This window comes from Castanea sativa, chromosome 3, assembly GCF_040712315.1.
Source record: "Castanea sativa cultivar Marrone di Chiusa Pesio chromosome 3, ASM4071231v1".
NCBI lineage: Eukaryota > Viridiplantae > Streptophyta > Magnoliopsida > Fagales > Fagaceae > Castanea > Castanea sativa.
In genome coordinates this window covers 5,011,765-5,036,395 of record NC_134015.1, presented here as the reverse complement: position 1 = coordinate 5,036,395, position 24,631 = coordinate 5,011,765, and the positions used below count along the sequence as shown (strand labels likewise).

At 33.9% G+C, this 24,631-nt stretch overlaps 2 pseudogenes; one reads left to right on the top strand and one right to left on the bottom strand.

The window, feature by feature from the left end:
• Window positions 1-5,291: 5,291 nt before the first annotated feature.
• On the bottom strand, window positions 5,292-24,393 carry LOC142629546 (TMV resistance protein N-like; annotated as a pseudogene).
• On the top strand, window positions 8,311-11,935 carry LOC142628372 (F-box/LRR-repeat protein 17-like; annotated as a pseudogene).
• Window positions 24,394-24,631: the final 238 nt, after the last annotated feature.

Genomic DNA, 24,631 nt, shown 5'->3' with positions numbered 1-24,631 from the left:
TTGATAACTTTTTATATTTTCCTTGAAAATGATGTTAAAACTTTTCTATTATGATTTATTAATAATTGCCCTATAGACATCTATTAACATAATATAATATATTAATGGAGATAACCCCATTTTTTGCATTGTTACGCATTCTACCAATTTTAAACCACTACTTACTGTTACAATCCTGATAATATAAGCTTGGTGAATACTCAGAAAGGTACAATTTAATAACACAAGCCAATTAAGTTAAATTTAAACGAAAGTGTACAACTAAAAATGAAATAATGTGACTAAATTCATCATGATTGCTTTTTGGGCAAGTCATTCTATCGACAACAAATTATCCGTGTGAAGCTGAACAAAGTGGCAATGAGTATTATTTAGGTAAATTACCTTTTTGGTCCCTATATTTTGGCTGTATTTTCAATTTGGTCTTTAAGTTTTTATAACTTCATCTTTGGTCCTTATATTTTTAAATTAACTGTCATTTTAATTCATATCTTACCCTCAAGGACCAAAACCATAGCAAATTTATAAATATAAGGATTAAATGAAGTTATATAAACTTGAGGACCAAATTAAAAGTACCAAATATATGGACTAAAACACTAATTACATATTATTTATTTTGTACATAAGTATAAACATATGTTATTTATCTTCATATATACAAATATGAATAAATACGTATTAGGTGGTTTGGAAGAGGAATAAAAGTTTTTATGAGAATCAATAAACATAACGAACAAGCATCTAATAGATGGTAGTCAAGTAATAATAATAAATTACATATTATTTATTTTGTACATAAATATAAACATATGTTATTTATCTTCATATATACAAATATGAATAAATATGTATTAGGTGGGTTGGAAAGAGGAATAAAAGTTTATTATGAGAATCAATAAAAATAACAAACAAGCATCTAATAGATGGTAGTCAAGGAATAATAATAATAATAATAATAATAATAATAATAATAATAATAATAATAATAATAATAAGTCAACTATATAACATATGTGATTCATGATTAAAAAATATTTTGCAGTGTTGTGAATTTTATAAGTTCATTGTGATTTTTTTTAAATCTCTCAAAATAAATTTATAGAAAAATTATTTTAATTTTAATGGATATAATTTTACTCATTTTATTAAAATTTTAATTTGTATATATAACTGAGATTGAGAATCTTGGGGTTGATTGATAATAGCTTAATTTTGCATATTTATACCATTATTAGGGAGTATTATCTTATTTATCTTGTGTCAATTCATGAATTTTATATTTAATTTTGGAGTAATGTTGAATAATTAATTTTGTACTCAAAATGAATTTCAATGCATGAATATGTCTTTGATTTGTAGGAGAATAAAATTGATTCAAGCAAGATTTATCAAGAATGAAACAAGCATATTAGAAGAAGACGAATAAACTAAATTTTGATGAGAATCATAATGAGGTTAAAAAATCTCAGCCCAATTAAATTCAAACCCAACTGGAGCAAGAAATCAAAGGTTCACACTAACTCCAAGTCCAATTCACCTTAGGATTTTATAAAAAATATTCACCTAAGAATACAACCCACATAGTTTTAGTATTTTGAGCATAACTTTTTGCTCAAATATTGAATTGTGATGATTCAAGTTAGGTTAAAAAGATAACTCAAAAGACTAAAACTTTAAGATTATGGAAAGTCCAAATTCTATGTTAATAAGCCAAAATAGTCGGTTAAATGAAGCCTGAAAATCATTCAACAAAAAAAAAATGAAGCTTGAAAATCAATTCTCCCCCTAAAAAGAAGGGAAATTTAATTTTAATAAAATTTATTAGCCTATTTAAAGGCTATTTAGGTCAAAATTCAAGAGTGCCAGCCTCATAATGAAATTAAGTTTTCTTTGAATTCCTTTTCAATTTTTAGAATTTTTTTGGTGTGATGACTTGCTAAGGCAAAGGGTAAAACCCAACCTACCTTTGATATGTTCTAACAATACTTCTATGATTTTAATGTTTATTTTGTTGTGTTTATGATTGATTTATATATGAGTAATACTCCCGACACAAATTATTTTACAACATTTTACAAAATGTTGATGTGACCAACTTCTTATTGGTTTTCATCTAGCCCTACCATTAATATCACTATTTCATATACCAATAATCACTCACCACATTAGCAGTCTGTAAATTTGTTTGTAAAATAGTTTGTATCTCTAGTATCATTCTTTATGTATATAGAAAAGTCTTTTGTTATGTATAATTTTTTAGTTTAATATAAACACTAGTTACATTAAATGCTTAGAATTTCCTCCAAATTAATTGGCTAGTTTTTGAAAGAAATTATTGTAAAATTGGAAGTGGCAGCTTACATTTTTCTGTTGTCCACATTTTGTATTTATATTCAAATATACAGAAAATATAGATAAGTTACAAGTTTACAACTATAAGTTACAACTGAAAGATAATTACAGCCTAAATACAATCTGCAAAGTCTATTACTAAGTGAAGATTACGTGCTTAATATAATCTGTAAAGTCTATCACTAAGTACCAAGCACACAAGCAAGGCACAGCTTGCAACATGCAACATGAAACAATAGTGGAAGACCATATATCTTTGATATATATATATATATATATTAATGAGTAAATATACCGTATTGAGAGTAAGGGAGACAGAGGGCCCTAGAGAAAAATCCATTTTGACCCATCAGAATTACAAACTGCCATCCAACGGGTCAAATCGTGAGTCAAAAATTTGTTTCTTTACTAACAAACCCAAAATTCCATCAAGAGAGAGAATCCATAACTAGCTTAATATTTGATGTGATCAATTTTAATGGACCTGGGGGAGCAAAAGTGTCATGTTGTAGAGCCTCAATCAACATATACCTCGAACAATTGGAATAACCCTGACAACTTGGCAATTACTAAGCTTATGGTCATAAAATAACATACAGACCAACAAGACAAGCACCAGAACCTTGGCACCTGGAATCTGTATCAACTAATCACTGGTAGAGACCCTATCAAATTCAATAAAAGGAAGATAAATGCAGTCACAATTCCCACATGGAAATGGAGTTCATAAGCATTTGGATAAAAATTGTTTGACAAAAACTGTTCCAACCAAGCCCAACAAGCATGTTAAACATTGGCCAAACATAGTAGTTGACCAAATCAGAAACCAGATCCCCCTCTGAATTTCCTCATACAAGTACTTTGGGTTGGGCCCAAAAAGTGCTAGCAGAAATTCCAGAATTGCCTTGAACATTTCCCCAGCAGTGGTGGATATCCAGAACACAATCATAAAAAAAGCCATGAGCACTTGTGCAGTGCAGGCATCTGCTCAGTTTTTGGAGCCCTCTTTTTAAAGAGGAAGCACCTATGACCTATACTTGAGATCTGCAAATGAAATTTAAAGAGAACATTAGGGCCATATCAATTAAACAAAGAAAAATAAATAATCAGGACCAATCCAATCAAGTATTCACAAGGCCATGTAGCATGTGCTCATTTCTCTGCAACACTATTTTATTGTTTTTTATGTTTGTGTCTATTGTGTGGGGGTTAAAGGTTCTTATTTCTCCTCTAATATAGACAAGTTTGCAAACAAATCCTGACATTAGGTGCTACTTAGGGCTTTGCATACAACCGGGTGAAAGCATATTACTGATTCATGTAGAAAGCAGGCCATGGTTGACAACCCAAATAGTGGCCAAAAGCAAGATTGGGATATGTAAATGTTGGAGATATTAAAAGTCCATTTTTCTTCAAAATTTTTGAAATTCTAGTGGGGAGTTCCAGATATCTCTGCATAGACTAATAAGAAGGAAAGGGGAGGGGAGTTTGGTTGTCTATGATGACTCTCTTGTTTTATGCACTCCCTAGAATAATAAATATGTAATTAGATCTTTGCATAAAAAAAATAATCAGTGAAATCAGCCTCAATATATGCACAATACCAGTAGCATAAATGACAAATGCAACATTTCTGCAGATCCATGATGAGATATAAAAACTCACCCATTTTCACTCCTTGAATGTCATCATCAAAGTCTATATCATGACCTGTTCGATCTGCAGTATCTTCCACCTGATGTTGTACGTGCATGTATCAAGTACAATTTGTAGGAAATTACCACAAATTCCTAAACTTGTGAGAAATAAAAAAAATAGAGAAAACACACGCCAAAGAAAAAATAATAATAATTACATGCACAAGACAGTATTTACGTGATTCGGCAATTTGCCTACGTCCACGGAGTTGCAGAGATTTTACTATTATCAGGGCAAAATACAAATTGCGGCTACAGACCTATTTATCTCACCAAAACCGACTTCACACCAAACCCTAATCACAAAGTCATGTTTTCTACTAAAAACCGGATTCACAATGGGTTAAGCCTCAAAAAATCTCCCATTAAAAATTACGCAACATTATTCGGGTCGGGTCAGGCCATCAACAGGATCAAACATAAACTAGGCTCCATAAAGCCCAACACAATTCGTCAAAGTTCATCGAGGCTTTATTTCTGTACAACTGCACCTCCAGGTGATCCTGCATGTATATTATGTCAGTTCACTAGCACCCCAAAGGTAGAGATCAAATCAAAAAGTGAACAAAAAACTAGTGTATTTATCACTTGCCACAACCATTTGTTTAGTATATATCATCCCAAGAAAATCCATTTTGACCAAGGAGACTTTACATCCTTAAATTAAGTCCACAAATTGGTGTAATTACTTTTCTAGACCTTTTTATAGCTGCCTTGATGAAAGGAGCACCAACATTATTTCATAGGTACCTCTTATGATCTCATAATGTTAAAACAAGCCATTTTGTCTTTTCGCTTTATGTCAAGTGGTCTGCTAATAAGCCTTGCCTGCCCTGAAGCAAAATCTGACACATTCTTGATGTTTCATAAACACCATGATAGTGAGAACTGCACAAAACCCACAATTAACTTAGTCAAAATGTAAATTCCAGTCTATCTGGATGCAGATAATCAAAGGTCATTAGCATCCAAAAATCCCCACCTTTAATTTACATTTTGTATAGCCTAATATCAAACTACAAGGACTAAGAAAGAAGAGCGACTCACATTGAGATTGCAAAAGATATAGATTTATATTCAACTTCCAGCAGAAGCAAAACAACCACATCTTGATTTAATGCATGGAACTTTAAGCACATATTTTTTCATATACAAGCCTTCCACCGCCTTTGTCATCAAGTAACCAACTCAATTTCTGACAAGCATCTTTCTAGATAATTATGAACTAAACCCAAAAAAAAAAAAACTCTTATCACTGAGTAGCTAACATGATTACAAAAACATGTGCACAAAAAAATAACTAAAGCTTCCTAACAATAACATTTACAATACCTTCCAAAAAATATAATAATAATAACATTTCAAAGGGTATTGTTAGGGAAGACAAAAAAGTGCATCCGAGATAGTGCATTTCCTCTTCCAAGCTTATGTCAGCATATCAAAGAGAGGAGTAAAATAGGTAATTGGCAAACACCAAAGAGCACTCTTTAAAAGAGAAATCCTGCCCCCCCCTTTTGACAAATACAATTTTTTCATACCCCAATGTCCACATTTGTAAAACAACCAAATTCCAAATTGCCAAGATAAATATCCTAATAGCATCTACAAATTTAATATGGCAGAAGAGATTCTATCTTACAGCCTAGAAGACTTGCCAATCCTTCTCCAATGACTCGAAAGAAAAAAAATTTCGATATCATAATCGGACCTTCTTTAATTTTTGATCAAGAGGTTCTAATTTCTGTCAGTCATGGAATAAAGTTTTAAACAAGTGCTAGGCAAGAATATATGAAATCAAGTGAGATGAAAACTCACCTTGAAATTCTCTTTGAATGAGAATTATGGAGTAAACGACTTGTTTGATGCTGTGGATCTTGTGGAAGTCTAATAGTCATGAAGTGGTGGTCTGGTGTGAAGAGGGGTTCTTTAGAGATACAAATGAAAATGAAAGAACCAAACATAATTTGATGCCCCTCAAATGAATTTCATAAAAAAAATAAAAAAATAAAAAATCATACGTACAGAACTTAAATAAGCAATAATAACTATATTCTGCAATGTAATATAGAGTCTCAATACACATGGCTAATAGCAACTTTAATTTCTCAACATTAATAAGATGTACAAACATAAATATTGAGTGGATAGAAGAAGAATTACAAACTGCACAAATGTTTGTCTTTTTCCCTCTTTTTGTTATCTTCATTGACTGAATGAAGCCAATAAAACTCCCTTCCAGTGAGCCCTTCAGAAAAAGATTTCTAGTCCTAAGCCTGCAAAGATAGAAACTTTAACATTAAAACCCAACAGAAAGAAGATCATATGCCTATCTCAGGGTTGGTTTGTGAAGGGACAAACAAAAGGAAAGTGATCCCTAACGGTACGTCACAAAGAAAGCCTAAAAGTGCTAGACATGGAAAAACATGAATAATGCATTATATCTAAATATTTTTGTACGTACAACATGATGAAGAATTTAAGAGCGGTGGTAAGGGAAAGAGAGAGAAACTCTATTGTGTTACCACGTTCACACCAACCTACATGTTGCTATTAAGTAAGGAAGTTTGAGTGATATAGTGATATGTGGGGTAGTTGAAGGAATAATGAAAGTTCTTAATTCAGGACTTGATGAAGAGGCTTTATATCAGCTTTGGGACATTCCTAGGGTCCAAATTTGAATAGGGATTGATGCTATTGACTACAATGTCGTAAAAGATGAGGTAGGCATAGCTTAGGTAAAGAAAGGACCTCGTTTAGTCACGGTTAAGGAATTTTATCGACTAAACCTGATTTGCTGAGCTTTCTGGGCTGAATTGGCACCTAGGATAGCTACTAAATCTAAATGTTACAAATCTCGCCAGAAGTCAGTAAATGCAACAACTTGCATTTGAGGGCTGAAAACAGGTCCAGTCGTGACTTCAGCAATATAGAACAAAGTGACAGAGTTCCATTTATATGAAAGTGGCCAACACGTGACTTCGTTCATAGACACTTACCCTCCAAACTAAATCTCACTAATGTTACATGGCTTGGGCCATGCATAAAAAAAAATAAAAATATTACAAAATATAAGTAATGAGTCCAAAAATAATTGGGCTTTGCTCGCACTCAACCTGTAGAATTTTTTTCTAGAAATGGCCATGAACAGCCTATAAAGAAAATATTGGGCTGCAAGTTTTCACTTTGCACAAGAAGAAAGAATAGACATCAAACAAAGGGGAAAAATTGTAAGTTCAATATCTGAACAGTTATAATAGGAAGAAAGGGCCTAGGAATCACTACAAGAAACATGACTTGTTTCAACCCACTTTTTTCAAGGGTTCACTAAAAATGGTTGAAACAAACACTAACAAACTGGCGCACTAATTATCCTCTGACTAATTTTATTGCAATGGTAATCAAAACCTTGAAATAAACTTAAAAACTAAATCCCCGGGTAATTGCTGCCTCCAAATTTTACATTCTTCAACAAAATTCTAACGCAACCCTTAATAAAAGATATCCAAATATTTCAAAACCCTCGAAATAAAGTCTCTCTCTCTCAAAAACTCAGAATTCAGAAATTTTTGAATAAAATCTTTGCTCGCTCTCTTAGAAAACCCATTTTCATTTTGTTCAACCCAGTTTCTCTCCCTAAAAAACTCTCTCTCTCTCTCTCGAACTTTCAAAAGCTTTCATGGAGTCCAACAACAGCAAATACACAAAGACCATCAAATTCCTCTGCAGTTATGGCGGGAAAATCCTCCCTCGCTACACCGACGGCACTCTTCGTTACGCCGGTGGCCTGACACGTGTCCTCGCCGTCGATCGCTCTATTTCTTTCACAGGTTTGCGTGCTCTTCCATTTTCAGATTCGATTTTTGTGAATTCGTGTGGTTTTTTGTGAATAATTAATCATTTTTTTTTTCTTGTTGTTGTTACATAGTTTATTATGAATCTCGGAGAGTTATGTGGATCATCGGTGAATCTTCGGTGTCAATTGCCGATCGGCGACTTGGAAACCCTAATTTCGATCACGTCGACGATAGGTTGAGGTGCGATCTTAGGCGATCCTATCTCCGACTACCGTTGATAGTCAGAGCTTTCTCCTCCGCCCTTTTGTCTGATTACAGGTCTCTCTCTCTCTCTCTCTCTCTCTCTCTCTCTCTCTCTCTCTCTCTCTGTGTTTGTTTCCCGAGAAAAAAAAATTTGAATTTGGAAATTACCTGGTAGAACTTTAATTACGGACAATCGCACTTTATAATCTGACATCTGATAATTGAAATAACATAGGACATGTTGTTATTGAAGGGTTGTTATTGAAATAGCGAAATCTGACATCTGATAATTGGACATGTTGGATTGTTTATATTTGATAATAAGACTTTACAGAGACAGAAGGGACTCAATGTTAGCTTGCATTGCATTTTCATGCCCTAATCTGGAATTTATGGAGATCTTGAAATCCGATACCGCGGTTAATCGGATCAATGGGTATAATTCCTGTTCTCTTTTTGTTTTTGTTTTTTTTTTGGGTGAAATTATCGGGTTGTCTTGTATAATGCACAATGTGATCTACACTGCAAATCTAAAAAATTAGTTTAGAAGTGTAACTTTATTATTATTATTGGATGGGGGCATTATTCTCTCACATCTATTTTCATGTTTTAAATGTAGACATTACTTTTTGGCCTTTTAAAATGTGTACATCAATGCATCAATTTTGTAAAATAGTGGATGTAAAATGACTCAGAATATTTTCTCTGTTTGATATTTGGATGCAATTGTTATAGATATATTCTCCCATGTGTGTGTGCGTGTGCCCGTGCGCGTGTGTGTTATGTGCAATAGTTTACTCTATGAAGCTATTAAATTGAACTAATTTTTGTGGGTTTGGTTGCTGTGCTTTTAAATTTTCATAACAGTGTTGGATTTGTTTACGTGCTTAGGATACCAACTGGTTAGTGTTCACTACTTTGGTTGTTTTACCACTTATTTTAGTTTGTGCTTAGGCCATTATTTTTGCTGCTACATGATCCATAGCATTTACCATTTTTTTCCTCAGCTGGCAAAAAGCTTGTTTTGTATCAATTGATTGATTGATAGAGTTGATTTTATGAATTTCAAACGCAGCGATGAATTGGGTCGTTTTGTTGCGGATAAAAGATGTCTTAAAAGCCTTAAGATGGAAGGGTGTTCTAATCTAGGGGGTTTTGTTCTTTGTTCGTCAAGCCTTTCTACACTTTGGCTTTCGGATCTTTACTCACACTCTAAGATGGTGATTTTTTTTCCCTTTTCCTTTTTATTATTGCTTGAGGTGTGATCTTTCTCTAGAATTGCAATTCAATGTTTTCTTTCTCTTCTGCATTTAAGTTAATTCCTTTGTATGTGTCCATAGGTTTTTAATTTCGCCCAAATCTCAAGGAGATTTCCTTAGAATTTTATCGTCAAGAAAATGATAGCACGATCTTACTACCATGGTTGATGGTTTGGGAAGGAATTGCTTAAGGTTGCAAAACATACACATTGCATCGGTTCGTCTTTCTCATTCTGTTGTGCTTGCTCTTACTCGTTGCCAAATCTAAGGTTTGTCACATATCCATGATTTATGACTTTAGTGTGGTATTTAGTAATTTTTTTTGGCATGTCTAGAATTCTTCGAGATACTTCACTATTTAGCAAGCTGAAAGTCCTATTTTGACCACTTTGGATAGCAATAATATAAGTTGGCGCTCTCACGTTCGAGGAGATTGCGAATGCTTTCACTTGTTCTTGGATCTGAAATCACTGCATGCATCTGTTCTTTGCCATTGCTTCAAGCTATCCGAACTTAGAATTGCTTGACACAGTGGGTATGTTTTTCCTCCCAAGTACAACTGTTTTCAACCTTCCATAAGATGGTTAATTGATTGTGTTGGTATTGTTACCAAGTTAAATACCGGCTTGTACATAATTTACAAGCACTATGAAATGAATCTGTCCTAATATTAAATAAAATACCGAATAGGGACTTATAAGGTAAGAATTGCATGTGGGAGCCAAAACCTTTTTTTAAAATGAGCATTGCTATATCCAATTTTGATTTTATGCTCCCATGTTGAAGGTAACCATCATGTCTATGGATAAAGAGTAGCATTTTTATCTTACGAATCTAGAACTTTCATGTTTGTGTAACATTGTAAATTGCCTTAAGTTTGCCTATTGAACAAGTTGGCTTGAACCTTCATTTGTAGGCTTTGTAACAAGAGTAGAAAATGTTAAAATATATGTAAACTTCAAGATGATAGCTTCTTCGCTACTCATAATGTTTGAGATTTTTTTTAATGCTATACTTCTATTTGCAGATCAAGCATTAGTGATAGTGGCATTGGAATGATCGCAATGTGTTCCTGGAACACTTTCAAGACTCCTCCTTGCTCTTTGTCCTAATATTACTTCAAGTAATTACCCATTTGAGGATTTTTATCTGATTTTTAGTCTTTTGTTTGGTAATCTTTGTTTTCACACTGCCTCTGTTCATTGAAGCGTTGTACGTAATTTTCGGTGGCATTCAGTTTGCTACGGCTCAATTGCCACTTCTTGCTCATGGATTGTGGCATGACCATTTGTGATCCCAATTCCCAAAATGGAATCCACGATGAAAGCGAGTGATTGGGAATTAAGAAACACGCAAACCCTCATATTTACCAAAGCTGATTATCAAGCATGGTCGGCCGAAGAAACTCGGTTGTGGGGTTGTTACTGGCTTAGATGTGAGACTCTTTAAATTAAAAAGTTACTTGTGTATTCTTGTATGGTCTTCTCTTGGGCTCTTAGTTTGTGAATTTGAATGCGAGGCTTTATATTTAAAGCGCGAACTGAATGATCTAAATCTAAACTCTTGTAAGAATTTGCATCCAGGTATGTTATTTGATGAATCATTCTTAGATAATGATTGTAATTTTTCTTTATTATCAAACAACATATAATTGATGACCATGTTTATGTATCCAGGATAACTGTTACTTTTAGAGTGCTCCAAATTAGAAAGTGTGCATGCATCGGGCTGTCAAGAGTTGTTGATAGGGGCCATTGAAAGTCAGGTAAGATAGAATCCAAAAACAGCTTTGTGTACAAGCTGTGTTTAATAATCAGAAAACTGAATCTTGGAAATAGATCCATCTAAATTGCATGATCAACATGATTGCAGCATTGTACTGTGTTAGTGCTAAATTCTCTGATATTTAAATGTTAGGAATCGTTGATTCATTTACTATCTAAGTTGGTAGGCAACTATAGCAAGAATAGACTAATAGCAAGCAAAGTTAACTCCTACACATGGTTGAAGTGCACAGCAAGCTGAATTTTAATTTCATGTTTACAATAAGTTTTGTAAATTCTAAGAATGAATAATGGTTCTTTTTTGGGGATATGATCATTCTTGCTGCATTCACCTTATGTTAGGCATAAATTCTGATTCTCAAGGCAGAGTTTTGTTGCAATCAGGACCCAGAAAACCTTATTTCTGCGATTACAATCTCTTTTTTATTTATTTTTATAATCTTATATACTATTGAGACAAAACATTTACAAGATACAACTCTTGGTAGATTAAACATCAGATTCTCGTCCTAACTTTTGTCTTAATTAATCTTTTAAATCCTGTTGTAGATTAAAACCATAGCATAAACTTTTATCCACGATTTAAGGAAATTGAATTGAATTTGATTTCAGCAAAGATAAAATTGTTCTTATACTTGTGTTGTTCCCTTGCATGCTTGCAGGTCAGTAATGATTCCCCTGCTGTGGAAAGTGTATTACCATGTAAACGTTTAGCTGATGGCTCCAAAAGGGTTCGGGTTCCACATTTTCTAAGTGCTCAGGTAAAGCTGAAAATAACTTGTTTAACTGTGAACATTGTTTGAATCTCTGGATTACTGACATCAAATTGGTTATGGGAAAATCCCACATCATGCTATTGTTTAAAAAACAATAGAGATAAATTCTATACTATAGTTTATGTTCCAAATTAGTTCTTGATTGTTTGATTGGGTGTTGGTGTTAATTATTGTAGGACAAGATGTGTTAGTAACCACATCTTATTGTTGAGAAATGCTGAAATTATTGAAGTGGATTGAAAAAAAAAATGTATTTTTCAAAATTTTGTAACTTCAATTTGATATTTAAGCTTTGGTTCCTAGTAGTTGCAATTGGGTGACATTTTTCTTTTGATATCTATTTGCACTAATATGCTTCTTCAATATGATAGTTTCAACATGAATATATATATATTGTGCATGATTGTGGTTTTTTTTTTTTAAATAAAATAAAATCTTATTTTGAGGGTCAAGAGACCCTTTAAATAACTTTATTTATCAAGGGTTGTAAATATAAATCTTTTAAACCTTGGTAAAAGTTTATTTAAGGGTCTCTTGACCCTCAAAATTAGGTTAGAGCACTTGTTTTGAGGGTCATGAAGGCTCTCAAAATTTCTTTTTCGACGGTATATGTTTCAAAGGTTATCAAGGGTCAGTTGGACTCTTAAAATAACTTCTTTCAAGGTTTTTTAATACTTTTTTTAGGGGTTTTGACCCTTGAAAAAAGTCTGATTTGTTGTAGTGAATGAGCTCTAATGCAAAGTTGCAAATAACTTTAAGCAGAAATTACACTCATCCAGCTCCACTGCTCCAGTGATAAGCTCATTATTGGAGCTCCATTATTTTGAATTGTCAATATTTTCAGCAGCTTGCAAAGATTTTAGATGAAATTTTGAATATGCTTTGTAAGGGATGGAGCAAAAATGTCATAATAGAATAGTACCTTGGCATATTTCTTCATTCAAATTTTTTATCAAGAGGTTCTCAAATTCTTCGACCTTGTTCATTTTTTGGCGAAGTCACTTTAGTTTTTTTATTTTTGGTTCACCATGGCGTCGTCTCTCTCTAATCAGACTATCCGAACACTGGCAATGGTCTTGAGCTGCCTACAAAAAATTGCTACTCCTTGCTACTAAGGGCCTCTTTCTCTTGTTACTGATTTTTCATGCTTTCAGTATTGGTCGACCAGAAGCACTCCGGGTCGGGCACCGAGTATGGTACAGTCTGCGCAGGATAAAACGGCAACCACGAGGAAGAAATGGTCTGAGTCGTTGGTGCACAATTCTCTTGGAAATTCGATTGCCCATTGGTTGGACTAGTTCATCATGGTTTTCATGGCTGATAATGGAACTATGAAGACCACAAATACATTTCACATGGACCCCCAACCTTGCAATGGAAGGAGCGATATCTCTGCCAGTTTTGCTAGTCCAACAAGAGATTTTACATGAAATTTCGACGTGATTCCTATCTCCTTGAGTAAAGTTTCCAACTTCCTGCTGCAGCAGGCTCTCAGATGCACCGTAAAACCACCGATGATCGCAACGATAATTCTCAAAGAACTTCTTTGCCAGCGTTCGTTTATATCCATTGATGAAAATGTCAACAACACAAAAAAAACTGTATTCATCTTCATCATCCAGACATAAAGAAAGACAAAGAGCAAATGTTGGAAATTCTGGACCAACCCACAATGATATGAAACTTTCAACACTTTGATGGTTGAACCACTTTGGAATCTCATTTCCTGGTACTATAATGTGACATTCACATCCAGTGTCATCTTCATAAAAATTTCGTAAGTTATATTGACTAACACGGAAATTATCTCGAAATTCAGTGATCTTGGAGGGGTGGCACCATGAAGAGAGATCAATCTGATGCGATAATCTGTTAGATGACTGTGAATCCATTAATATGTCTCCTCTCACACCTGAACATGCCATATTTTGTGGCAGCCCTAAAGTTCTTCCAAACTGCATGCAATTAGGAAATTCAAGAAATTGAAGTTTAGCAAATCCAATAAAAACATTTGTGAAGGTAATCAAAATTGTTCTTCATAAAGTTAAGAGAGAGTTACCTGAAGCAATAATTTGCTTAATGCTTTTGAATTCAAAGAGAAGCTTTTTACTACTTCTACTCTTCTTATACTTTCTGGAAGCTTTGGAATTTCCTGAAGCAACATGGAATCCCAAATGCTAAGCCAACGTAATCTATTGAATCTGATAATGCATTCAGGGAGGGTGAAATCGCCAGTTTGAAAGAATAAACTTTGCAAGGAGAGAGGGCAGCAAGAAGTCAAAATAAATTCTATTTCTGAACTATTTCTTGAAAAAAGAAGAGCTAGATATGTCAAGTTCTGGAACACATATTTGGAAGAGCCATCGTCATAATTGCACAAAGCTTGTCGATCAACCTCCATGTCCTTTGGAAATTTAATATCTCCCCAAATATAAAGGTGACGAAGATGTTGCAAATTATAGATGCCACTTGGAAGATAACCTGAACCCAAGTGTAATCTCTCAATTCTAGTAAGATTCCCAAATGATGGAGGTAACTCTTTAATAGCAGTTCCAATAAAAGTTAGATACTCTAAACCACCCATTTCTTCCAAAATATTGGGGAACTTCTCAAGTTTTCTGCACCGATAAAGAACTAACTGTTTAAGAGATTTCATCCTAAGACAGCTTGGAAGAATTCGAAGTTCAATGCACTTAGTGAGGTCCAACTTTTCAAGCTTATCAAGACGTCCAACCGACTCGTGAACTTCAACTAAATTTGTACATTCATTGAGATTCAATTCCTTTACATTTGGGGTTGCAATGGATAAGTCGGATAATTTCGTTATGTATTGACAGGAATGAAAATTCATGTATGTCAAGTTTCTTAATTGTCCCATATGTAGAAAAAAAAAATAGCTTCAACAAAGTTTAAAATATATTTTAAAGAAGAAATAATTTATAAATAAATAAAAATGATTATACCTCGAGAAGTTTGTCCAAAATAACCCGACTTTGTGGCATGTTGAGTGCAATGAGTTTTTGAGGACGAAAATTGGATGGTAAGGAAGATAAAGGGAATTCAGGCCAATCAAGTAACCTTAATTCATTGGGAAGATATTCAATACCTCCACAAATATGTACATTAGCAACAATAAGGAACTTGAGATTTTTCATATTTTCAAAACATTTAGGTTCTAATTGGAACTTCACTCGTTCAGGTGAGCATATCATCATGCCTCGAATATTTTTGGATCCCTAATTAAACAAAACATTTAGAAAATCACATCATGCAAAAGAATTTGCCTAAAATATAATAACATTAACTTTTAACCATATAGATGGATTTGAATTTACTTCCACAACAAAAGGAAAAAATATATATATCAAGGAAAAATCCATAAAAAATGTCATTAAATTTTCTCTATCAAGGAAATAAAAAAGGTGAATTAAAGCAAGTTATACCTTATTTTCAGTTAGTACTTCTAAAGCATCCTCATAACACCATAACCTGCTACGTAGTCCGGGCATCTCGGGTGATTCTTGTCGAACAATTTCTCTACCCATTTGTTGTACCAAGTCATGCATCCGTAATTTGTCATGTTGATCAATAGTTATGAGACACTTCTCAGTGAGTCTTTGCATACCAATGATTGGGTATAAATTGCAAGAATTTAGTATATCTACAACATAATTTTTGCAAAATCCCTTGAAGAAACATGCAATATCAAGGAAAATATCTTGTTCAGTTTCTTCCAATCCTTCATAACTTATTTGGAGTATCTTTTGAATTTCTTTGTTAGGAATTCTTCCATACTTATCTAACATGCTTTTCCATTCCATTCCATTTCTTCTATGCAAATCAGAACCGATTATTGCTAGAGCTAATGGGATGCCTTTAGCATAACATATAACTTGCTTGGTAAGTTCTAAATAATCTTCCTTGGGTTTGTTTCTTTGGAATGCATGCAAACTAAATAATTCAAGAGCTTCATGATCATCTAATTCTTTAACCTTGTAGGTTGAAATGCTTTTTCCAAAAGAAGCTAGCAAGTGTTTATCTCTTGTGGTTATAATGATTCTACTTCCAGAGGCAAAGAAATCACATTGTCCAATTAATGTTTCTATCTGGTCTGATTTATCCACATCATCAATAATTAAAAGAATCATTTTACTGCAAAGCCTCTCCTTTATCAAATTGATTCCTCTACATACGTTGCTAACCTTCAGATTTACATCCCCTATAATCTCATAAAGAAGTGTCTCTTGTAATTTAATTCCACCATTAAATATCCCAAACCTGTCTCTAACATTTTCTAAAAAGCTGCTTCCCTCAAAATGAGCATATACCATGTTATAAACAGCTTTAGCGATGGTAGTCTTACCCACTCCACCAGGGCCATACATACCTACCATACGAACATCATTTGACCCAATATCTAAAAGTAACTTTAGTGCCTCCACACGATAATATATTCCAACTGGGTATCTAGCAACAAATAATGGCGTGCGGTTTAATTTAGAATTTGAGATCTCTTCGACAATTTCTTGGATAAATTTGAACTCACTGCAGCTGTCATTTAGAAAGCATATGAATATATGATGAATTAGACTATAGAATGAAAAAAAAATGAACGTGAACTAAGTTCAAGACATAGATTTTGCGTACTACAACTAAAGTATTTCAAATTTAAGTAATTGACATGAAATTTAAAGATCTGATTATTATTATTACATTAGGATTTTTTTTTTTTTTTGCTTTGAAATTAGTTTTCAAAATTGCATGGACAATCCAAAATTATTAATGTCTTTCAAAAATTTCTAAATAATATGTCGGAGACATTTCTAATCAATTAGGAAAATAACCTAATATTAAGTTCTATAATTTCTATTCATTAACCTATATCTAGTTACCTTAGTAGAACTATGTTTAGAAAAGAATACTTTTTATAATTTGTTAAAGGGTTGGGACTGTGTCCAATGCATTAGTGCAGTGGACATGTTAGGATGCAGACATATGTCCAACTTTAGACAAGTGTCCATATCCTAACATGTCTAGTACACTAATGCACTGGTCACAAGCCATGTCCTTGGTCAAAATGTAGGGGAGGAAGTGAACAGTTAAGGTAGTTGTTTACCAATAGAATCTAGTGGTTTGTTCTTGGTTAAGGGTGGGTGTTGTCCTGTTGCACCCAAAAAAAAGAATCTAGTGGTCATTACAAAATCATTAAAACTTATTAAAGTACAAGAGCAATCACTAAATACATACTTGTGTTTGTAATGCCAACCAGATATATTGGCTGCTTCATATAGAGCTTTCCTCCAAGTTTGTACCTTCCTGTTATCCTTAAATTTTTCCTCATGTTTAGCAAGTGCTTCCCCAAACTTTCCTTTTTGGTTACGAACTTCTGATGGATCCACATTATAAAAAATTGGCCGCACCAACTGAACATTTTTTTTTACACTCAATAATCTTGACAAGTTCATCCAAGCACCTAGTGGATGATGCATAGTTTTCAGAAAATACAATTATTGAAATCATTGAGCTCTCAATGATTTTGAGAAGTTGTGTAGAGATTTGTTCTTCTCTTTGGAGATTATCATTGATGAAGGTGTGAATGCCCCACTGACACAAAGCATTATACAATTGGCTTGTGAAACCATGACATGTATCTTCACCTCTAAAGCTCAAGAAAACATCGAAATTTTTGTGTTGGTAGGTGAAAGAGGACGATGGGGCTCCTTTGTTGGTCATAAGAGCCATTGGAAACTATGAGGATATAATTGAGAAGACCTGAAAGGAGAGAGAAAATTGTGAAGTGGTGTCCATATAATATAACAAAGGAAAACGAATGAGAAATATGAGGAAGTGGATGAAAGCAAGCAAGAGAAGCCTTTCATGCAGATGCCTTTTACATTACTTATGGTGTGACCAATAACTCTTTGAACATTTCAAGTAACATACTAATTTGAAAGATTATGGAATACTCTGGAGGTATAATAAATGACTACTACTTCCTCCCAAATGATTAGTAAGTCCTATCATAAATTTAATTATTGGGAATCCACAGTTATGTGAGGATAAAGAGTACAATTCCATAAGATGACGATGATGATGATGATGATTATTATTATTATTATTATTATTATTATGAACACACCCCATAAATAGTCCATTTTCTATATTAGCATTTTTTTTGTTGAGGAAATTCTATATTAGCATTTTAAAAGTGGGGCCGATCATCACTATAAAGATAAGTAAAAAGATGGAATTTTACTGTTAGTACTAAAGCAATGAATCATGATACTAATTATTCCTATACTAATTATGGAGAAGAGAAATCGAGACTTAGTTTTTGATGATGTAAGTTCATGATGGAAAAAACATACACTCATGAATCATGATACTAATTATTCCTATACTTGATTTTTTTTTTTAACAATCATGGTTTAAACCCTAATAAATTCAAGAAAAACTACCGAGCAAGCTTAGATGCTTGCATAGTTAGTAGTATAAATAGTTTTTAGGCTATGTTTGTTTCAGGTGAAAATGAAATTGAGAAAATATTTTACACCCTAATGTGTGTTTAGAATTTGGATGCACATGTAAAACTCGATCAAACTGAAAACAATTTCCTTTGACTGTAAAATTTTGCCCCTTCACCTGTAAAATCATTTGCACATTCCATTTACCTTCAAACCTAGTTTTACAGACTGAAAACGTGAGAGAGAGGGAGAGAGAGAGAGAGAGCAGCTTGGGAAAGTCACAATCTCTAGTCACCCAAACTTGAATCCAGTTAGATCGCGTTGCCTCATTCCCCTCCACGTGCCGATAAGTACTTTATTTCCTTTTCTTCCTCTCTTTTTTCTTTTCTTCCTTGGTTTTTCTTCTCTCCCTGACCAACCTCAGCTCCCTCGTCTTGCTCAAACTCATCTCCAATTAGTATGCTCAGATCAAGCATTGCATGTACCCGATGAACCCAGCTAAACCCACCTTGATTTCAGCATCCCAGTCCACAATCTGTCCCTCTCTCGACATCGTGACCTCAAACCCGTCCCTCAAACCCACCACTGAAACCCGAAGGTATACCCTCTCTGCTATATATATATATATAGTTATTTATATATTTATTTGTTTATAAAATATATGTGCATAATGTTATTTGCAATAAGTGTTTGTGAAGGTATATGGTAGCTTGTGACTATTTTGGCAAACTGAATTTAGCATTGTTCTTAAATTGGGCTTGTTACAATATTTATGTGAATTTGGATGGTTTACCAACAATTATTGTGGAGACTTAGCTGAGATGATGTTGAATGAGTCTACACTATCAAGTATTGTAGGTTGTTTTTTTTTTTTTTGTGGAAAATATCATATCAAAAAATTGGCCTTGCTTTTCATTGGGCTTGAATGGTATGTCTATTAATGCCCAAATTTTTGATCTGTACCCAAAAGCCAATACGGTGGAAAGCCCAATGAAAAGCAAGGCCCAAAGACCCACCAAGAAAACCAAAGAGCAAGAGAGGTCCAAAGAAAGAAATGCAAGGGAAAGCGATTTGCAGCAGAATACAAATCTGTAGCAGAATACAGTTTTGCCGCAGAATACAATTCTCTGACAGAATATCTTCGGCAAATAAAGACAAATTGGGCCTAAGACCCTTTTGATCCAGTCAACATTATTTGACTCACAAAAGCCCAAATCCTTTTGTATAAAAAGATAGGCGTGAAAACTAATATGAAGAAGCACAATGAAAAAGAAACAAGGCACAGCAGGAAGTGTCAACAGCAGGAATTGCGTTAAGGAAAGAAAAGCCAAACCAAAGGAAAGAACAAATACAGCAGGAAACGCATGAAGGAATAAGACAAAAACACGCAGCAGAACGAAACAAAACTAACCTGCTACGACGGAAATGGCGTGGGAACGAAAGAACACAAAAACAGAAGATAGTGGAGCATGCACAAAAGGGTCGAAGCACCACCAACCTATACCCAGCTAATACAAGGGAGGTGGGTTCATGGTCAAGGGGATTCAGAGGGTGTGGTTTGGTAGTGGGGAGAAAATGGGGTCTATATTTAATTTTCAGCTGTGACTTCTTTTAGGAATATATCTTGCTGGGATGATATCTTACCCAAAAGAAGTAATAAATGGTTAGGACCATCTGATGTATGCCATAGAGCTAGGTAGTGAGGTAACCCAATCCTTATCCATTTGAACCTACAGGTAGAGGTATACAGCAAGAACAAACAAAAGGGAATTTTGTCGTGAAATAAGTAGTGGTGTAGCAAACATGTATTGAGTAATGGAAATGGTCGAGGCAACCAATGGGTTGGTGGGTAGTTCTTAAGAGATGCCTACAACAAACCAAAAACAATTGGTGAAGCCCTAGGGGTAAAATGAAGAAATCCCGTTGAATTAGCTCACTATAAAAGAAGGAGGTAGCCATGGATGAAAGGGAGGAAACCCAATGGGGAAGCACCTAAGGGGAGGAACCCATGATAAGAGAGCAGTAAGCACCTAAGGGAGGCACTCAGGGAGAGAGAGAGAGGCATTTAGAGAGAGAGACCCAAGAAAAGGAAAGACCAAAGGGGGAACAACTCACGGTAAGAGAGTAGTAAGAAACTAAGAGTAAAAAGAACGGAGAGAAAGAAAGAAAGTGGTAAAAAGAAGAGAGAAACATGACAGGAATAGGGGCATGCATCAATAGACCATCTTTTCCTTCATTCTTAGCAAACCCACTCTTTGAAATCTCCAAAAGTAATAGCTAGTAGTTATTTAGGCATATTTTCTAAAATGCACAACTTTGATAGTAAAAGCCTATTACAAGGTTGTTCAAGTTGGGGTTTGGGTTCCTTTTTAGTTTACTTATTCTATGGGAAGATTTAATACTTGATTTCGATTGTAAATATATTTGATTTCTCTCATTATAATTTATATTTGCCGTATTTAGTCATTCTGTTGTATCACGTTTTTATCACATTTGTTGCACCAGTTGTCCTGCTGTGGTATCTTACTTGCTGTACTAGTTATTCTGCTATAGTACATTTTTTATTATATTTACCGTGTTAGCTATTATACTAGCTAAACCTTTTCTGCCGAAGCTTTCTTCTTTATTTGTTATTATGTGTTTTACTTTTGACACAAACTAATCATTATCCTACCATAAGTGTGTGTATATATATATATATACACACACATATATCTTGTTTCTCATGTTCTGTAGCATATATTTTATAGATGTATATGCGAATACGTATAAGTATATTTACAAATATGTGTATGTATATATTTGAGAATATGCTAACCCATGTAAGCTAACATTTGCTTGATTGGTATTTTTTTTGGGTTTTAGATTTGTTTATGTGCAGGAAGTAGAAAAATATTTCTGCAGTAAAAAATAAAGAGTAGTTATTCACTTTGCAGAAGGCTTTACTGCATGGTAGAAGGCTTTAATGCACAGCAGACAGCTTTACTGCACAACAGAAGACTTTACTGTACAGCAGAAGACTTTAATGCACAACAAAAAACTTTATTGCACAGCAGAAAGTTTTACTGCGCAGCAGACGATTTTACTACATAGCAAAAAGTTTTGTTGCATAGCAGAAAAGTCAAACCTGTCGCAGAAACTGGAGAAAAGTTCCTTCTGTGGTAGAAATAGAGGATAAGCCCACTTTGCAGCGTCTTCCTTTGGACTTTGGACTTAACGTTTGTGCACAAACTGGCAGTGGCAGAATGGTATTTTGGAGCCCATTCCGTGAAGTGCCAGGCCCAACTTCCTTCTTAGAAAAAGCCTAGACTTAGCGTTGCCCAATAACTTCAAGACGCGTGTATAAGGTACAAGAAACGTAAAAAGAACCCTCGACAATGTCAAATAATTTCCTATGCTAAATATGCATGTCACAAGGCCAATTTTGGTTTTTAAACTATTTATCCTATTGACCACCTAAAGGGTAAGACATATGTTGTTTTTGTTGGTCATGTGCCTAATGTGTACGACACATGGGAAGAAGCTCGTGCCCAAGTTCATCAATATTTTGGCGCAAATCACAAGGCGTTTAAGCATAAAATGGATGTAGAAGTTGCTTTTATAAAGTTTTGGTAGATTGATAGTGGGAATGTGTGACAAGGTTTTTCATCTAGTACATATTCTACTCATTTCACCTCAAGTTCCAGTACTCCTTCAATTGAAGAGAGCTCCTACTGCACAAGAGATGTTAAATATGATTTATTGAAATATCAATTAGCTATCGAATTGAGCAATGGAACCATGCAATGAAGATTGCAAAGTTGAATGCAAGAATGCTAAACATAGTGGCATCTCAAGTCTTGTCTGATGATGAGCACAATAAAATGGCACATCTAAACTTTGTAATTGTTATGTTGATCAAAGTTGTGTTGATCTCTGATTTTTGTATGTGGGTACCTTTGTAATTGTTATGTAAAACTTGGATGTGTAATTGATGAGATTAATACTTTATGTGATTGGAATTAATGGATGCGCATATATGATGTGTATAGGTATTTGGGATGCTCAATTGTATTATAGGTATATTTTTTTTACATTTTTCCTGTAAAATGTTTTACATTGGGGAGCCAAACGCGAGAAAATATTTTCTGGAAAAACTCCTTTACACGCACTACCAAACGCTGAAAATAATTTTCCAGTGTATTTTCCAGAACCCAAACAAACATCTAAAAATATTTTTCTTTTCGTAAAATACTTTCAACTGAAAATATTTTACACTTGGAAAATATTTTACATGTTACCAAACACAGCCTTAATCTCAATTGTAAAGAGACTTTTTATGATAAATGTATATTACTTAGGTCAGTTAGAGTTCTATAATCCACTTCTATTAAAATATATGGTTAAATATGTAATTTTGCTAATCTTTTATCCATATTTCCTCAAAAAAACATACAAATACAATGATCAAATAAAAAACAATCCAGCCGAACACTTACATCATGGGATTTAAACCACAAATAGGCATGGGCCTGGTGAAAAACACCTAAGGACCACCAATTTTCTCTTGTTACTAAATAATGAAAAATTGTGTTTTTTCTCAACTTTTTCCATCTATCCACTTTTTCACACCAACCAAATACATGCTTTATGTAATTTTGAAAAAGGATTTGGGTAGACAAAATGAAAAATGATTTGGGGGATAAAATGTATTTTTTTAAAAAAATTGGGGTTAAAATGAAATTTTGAAAACTTTAGGGGTCAAATTATGATTTTTGAAAAGTTTGGGTATCAAATTATAAGTTAGAAAATTTTGCAGTTAAAATGTAATTTGTGAAACTTTTGGGGTCAGAAGTGATTTTAGTAAAGTGTGTGTGTGAAATGTAAATATACAAAGTGCAGATTGGTGGGCTTTATTTTCGGGTCATATTTGAGTGGGTGTGGACTATTGTTGTTTTTGTTGAATTTATTATTTGGGCTTTCCTTAATATGGACTGGGCCAATAGTTTTGTTGGGCTTCAAGTGTTTTAATATGAATTAGGGTTGGTTTGGCATGGGCTAAGTGGGTTAAAGTTTTTGGACTGGGCTACAGTTATTTAAAAATACCTTGGGCCATGAAAGACGGGGCCAGCTGGCCCAACTCTCATCCTCCGATGAATCGGGTTTGTCAACAACTGAACTACAACCAGGTCGGGGTTTGTTGTTTCGTTGGTTTTGGTTTTTTCGGTGAGTTTGGGTTAAAGACAGAAGGTTGCTTTGTTTGTGTAGACTGTAGTAAATGGGAAACAATATTTGGGTATTCGTTTTATGATAGGATGCATGGATACGGGAAGTACGATATACTGACATGATATTTTTTTGAGAAAATAGGATACGTACGGGTATATATGTCAAGACACGTGACACGTCTATAAAATAATTATTAAATATATTTTTATTTATATTTTTTATATATTGTTAAGTATTTACTTTCATAGAATGTTAAAAATCAATTTGAGAATAATAATGAATAATAAAGTGAATTCATGACTGATAAAGGATGTTTAAAAATGAAAATACAAAGTAAGAATTAGAATATTTATTAATTTCTCACATGCCATGTTACTATTTGGTTCCTTTTCTTCTTGTGTTCCAGCTGTGTCTTGCAAATTTTTTTTTTCAAGGATATGTTTGGACATGCATGCAGAAGTGTCACAAACATTTTTCATGTTCAATATGAGTACAGCATTTCAAATGAAGTGTTCATGTTACATTGGTTGTATGTGTGTGATTCTGTGAGTGTGTATAGATGGAGATTAGATATTGTGGTATGTATATTGTGTATTCAATGCATTCAAGCAAGAAAATGGAATCTGCTACCTTTGTTTCTGTGTGATTTTTGTTTTGATTCTCTTTTTGCTGGTGGGGGCTAGTTGATGATGCTAGTCTCCTTTGTTGCGGTGCTTCTTGTTGGTGGTTTTCGTGGTTGCCTATGCTGCTGTATTTGCTGTCTTTCCCTTAATTTCTTAGCTGGTTCTGGTCCTCTTCCTTTGGTAAGTTTGGTTTTCGTTTTTGGTCTTCTTGTTATTGCTTGCTGTTCTGGTATTTATGCTCGGTCTTCTTTGTACCATGTGATTGAGTATGTAGTCTTTTTGAGAATGAGTATGTACTCTTATGTAGTCTTTTAACTCTTATAAAAAGAAAAATAATAATAAAATAACGGGCATCTGGTGGGTCTCTCTTGGGCTGTCTTATTAAATTAGTTTTTTTTTCCTTCAAAAACAGTGGCGTTTATATATAT